We start from the raw sequence: 3,746 nt of genomic DNA on the forward strand, positions 1-3,746 counted from the left end.
CAGCTTGAACTTGCATATGAGTAATTGGTGGTCTGTTCCACAATCAGCCCCCGGCCTAGTTTTCACAGCTGATATTGAGCTTCTCCAGTGGTTCCTTCCACAGATGTAGTCGATCTGATTCCTATGCATACCATCAGGTGAAGTCCATGTGCATAACCTGCGTAAAATAAAAATATTTAAAAAAACCAAACAAACTTGGTCAACCAATAAAATACAGTGATATTGAAAGCAGAGAATACCAGAAAGAAATCCATGTATTAGCTATTTATAATTAAAATAATCTATGATTACATTTTTTTAAAAAAATTACAAAAGGGTCCAGTTACCACACAGGGCCTCAGAAGAAAGGTCTCACAATCTATTTCCCAGAAGTCTAGCCACTGGGAGTTCTGCTGAGTTGAGAGTATGACCCACAGTGACCCTATGACCAACATATCTGAACCCTGTGCCATCCTCACACTTCCTGATACACTAGAGTCCATTGTGGCAGTCACTGTGTCAATCCACCTGGTCGAGGGTTTTCTCCTTCACTGACCCTCTCTACCTTTCCAAGCACCATGTCCCTCTCCAATGAATAGCACCTCCTAACAACATTCTCAAAGTATGTGAGGCGAAGGAAGCTTCATCATCTTTGCCTGCAAAGAGCACTGTGGCTACACCCTGGAAGCAGTTGGAAAGTTCCTTGTTGTGTTTTTATGTGCCAGCAAGTCACCTGCGATTCATAGAGAACCTGTGTATAACCGCTCTGAACACTGCCCTGTCCTGAACCAATCTCACTGACTCTGATACACCTACCCCCATCATTGTGTCAATCCATTTCATCTGGAGTCTTCCTCTCCTCCGCCATCCCTCCACCTTTCCAAGCATGATGTCCTCCTCTAAAAACCACTCCCCCCCTGGCCTTGTGCCCAAAGTATGCAAGAAACCTTTGCCTCAAAACCCTTGCCTCCAAGGAGAATCTTGGTTTTACCCTCTTGCAGGTAGTCCTGATGGTCCATGGTATGTTCAAGACTCTTCTCCAGCATCACAACTCAAAGGCATCAAGTCTTCTGTCATCTTTAGAGGAATGGAAATACCATTTGGTCCAGCAATTCCACAACTAGGTATATATCTCAAAGAAATAAGAGCTGTGACAGAATCAACCATGTCTGTCTCTTGCAGCATTTTTTATAACAGTAAAGATTGGAAACAGCCAAATGTCCATCCATAGACAGATGGCTGAAGAAACTATGCTATATTCACACAACGGAATTTAATTCATCATTAAAGAAAAGGTTCGAGATTTGTGAAACACTGTATACCATGGATAAGTCTAGAACAAATGACATTGTGTGACATAAACCAAGCACAAAAAGACAATTATGGTATGACTATTATAAAAAGCTGAAGAAAGGGTTACACACAGAATCAACCTTGGAGGATTAATAAATATAAGCAGGGAGGGAAAGGGAATAACAATAAATAGATAAGTTGGGTGAAGGAAAGGACAATACCTAATGGATTGATTAAACATTGTAATTAATTACATTAATTAGTGGCAATTAATGTTATAAAACAATGCCTATGAATTATTGTATTGAAAAGCCAATATGATTTTATAAGTTTTGCATAAGTAAAAATAAATCATAAGAAACTGTGGAGCATAGTCCTGCTCACTCTGACCCAGACGGGGTCGCCAGGCATTTCAAATCAATGCAACAGCAGCTGGTTAACATTGTGAATGTGCTTCATGTCATTGAATTGTACACTTAAGAATGATTCAGTGCTTTTGCTGTGAGCCGTGGTGGCCACACTGACATGGGCAAGCATCGCAGGTCTTCCTATGCCCAGGAAGCCACGTAGCCACCGACGTGACCAGTGTGGTGTGATAAACAGTACCCAAAGAGCCCATTTGGGCACAGCTGTGAAACCCTTTAGAGAAAAAAAGTGGATGTTGAGGCCAAGCAGCCAAATTCTGTCATGAGAGAGTGTGTCAGAGTCCAGCTCTTCAAGAACAGCAAGAAATCACCGTCTTCGTGCCCAGGGATGGCTGCTTGAGTTTACCAGGGAGAACAAGGAAGTTCCTCTTGCTGGATTTGGTCACAAAGGTCATGCTTTGCTGACATTCCTGGAGTCCACTTTAAGGTTGTCAAAGTGGCCGATGTGTCTCTTTTGGCCTTTTTTCAAAGGCAAGAAGGAATGGCTAACATCTTAAGTTTTGATGAAAATGTAATAATCAATTTCCATATTAAAAAAAATTCAGTGGTTAAGTCTTATGTTTAATCTATTTTGCCTTTTTTTTTTTTCAATGGGGGGGGCGGAAATCAAGAACATTGTTTTTAAGAACCAAAACAAAAAGATACTCCCCAAAACCATGAAAGTTGATGGACTCATTTGGGGCATGGAGGCAGGAATGGAGGATAGATGGATGGAGGAAAACCCTCCAACGTAGAGGGGTCCCTGGAGTCAGCAAGGAGAGGCCTGTGAGGCAGGAGAAAAAGCAAGTCAGAAGACCTGTCCCTGGTCAGGTAGCTCCAGGCTCCTGCTCTCTGAGATCTCTGCAGAGCATAGCTCCCTGCCTGGCTACCTCCATCCATCAGCTTGACACTCTCCCCCCACCTCCTCCCTTTCTGTCCAATCCTCGCTGCTTGTTTACTTGCAGGTTACCTCTGTCCTCCTGTCTGTAGGCAAGATTAGAGAGATTGGAGAGATCCTAAGATAAAACAGAAGAGAAGCGAGTCTTACGGGATATCTAGTGATTACTGCAATGGGCTTGATTGAGTGTGGATGGCACAGGATAGGACAGAGCTCAGATCTGTTGTTCATAGGATTGTTTACCTAATAACAACAATAGTGCCTAAAAGCCAGCCAGAACCTATAGGAAGACAGGCCTTGGGGAAAACTCAAACTTATTGTTGAGGAGTCAGAACTGACTTGTTCCTGACCCTCCAGAGACTTTCCAAGACTGTAAATTGCATTGGAGGAGATTGCCCATTACTCTCCATAGAAGCTGCTGGTGGATTTGACTAGCAAAGAGGCGTGGCCTTTGGACTACAGTGCATCATACAGCTCAAATCCACCAGGACAGGCAATCTCCTTCCATGTGATTAACTGCCTCTGAAAGCGGAGGAGATTGCCCATTACTCTCCATAGAAGCTGCTGGTGGATTTGACTAGCAAAGAGGCGTGGCCTTTGGACTACAGTGCATCATACAGCTCAAATCCACCAGGACAGGCAATCTCCTTCCATGTGATTAACTGCCTCTGAAAGCCCGCTGGGGGGTCATCTGTTATTCCATTCAGACTCCATGGTACACAAACAGGCACTGTTTTCAGTAGACATGCCTGAGTTAGACCCCAAACTGTCATTTCATGATATTTTTGTCCTTTTTACATTCCAGAAGTGGAATTTATTTGTGCCTAATAGGAAAGACTTTAAATCTAATTTTATTTATTTATTTTTTAAGATACTAGTTTATTTACAAAATTCTAATACATTGCTTTTCAGACCAGATTTTTCCAATTTCCCTCATCCCCCCTGCCCCCCGCCCCACAACCCCTCAAATTGTATAACTCCAAGATCATGTGCAGGGGAGGACTAATTTTATTTTTTAAAAAACAAGCCAATATAAATTCTTTTTTGTTTGTTTGTTTTATGGACATCAAAGAGACTCTGAATATTGCACTGGAGCACCAAGAAGCCAAAGCAGAAGGAAGAATTCAAGATAATAAAGAGCTGAACAGAAGATTTCAAAAAGCAGCACAGGA

This window comes from Elephantulus edwardii, unplaced genomic scaffold (genome assembly GCF_000299155.1).
Source record: "Elephantulus edwardii isolate Elephantulus edwardi_28Jun2011 unplaced genomic scaffold, EleEdw1.0 scaffold00049, whole genome shotgun sequence".
NCBI classification, from domain to species: Eukaryota; Metazoa; Chordata; class Mammalia; order Macroscelidea; family Macroscelididae; genus Elephantulus; species Elephantulus edwardii.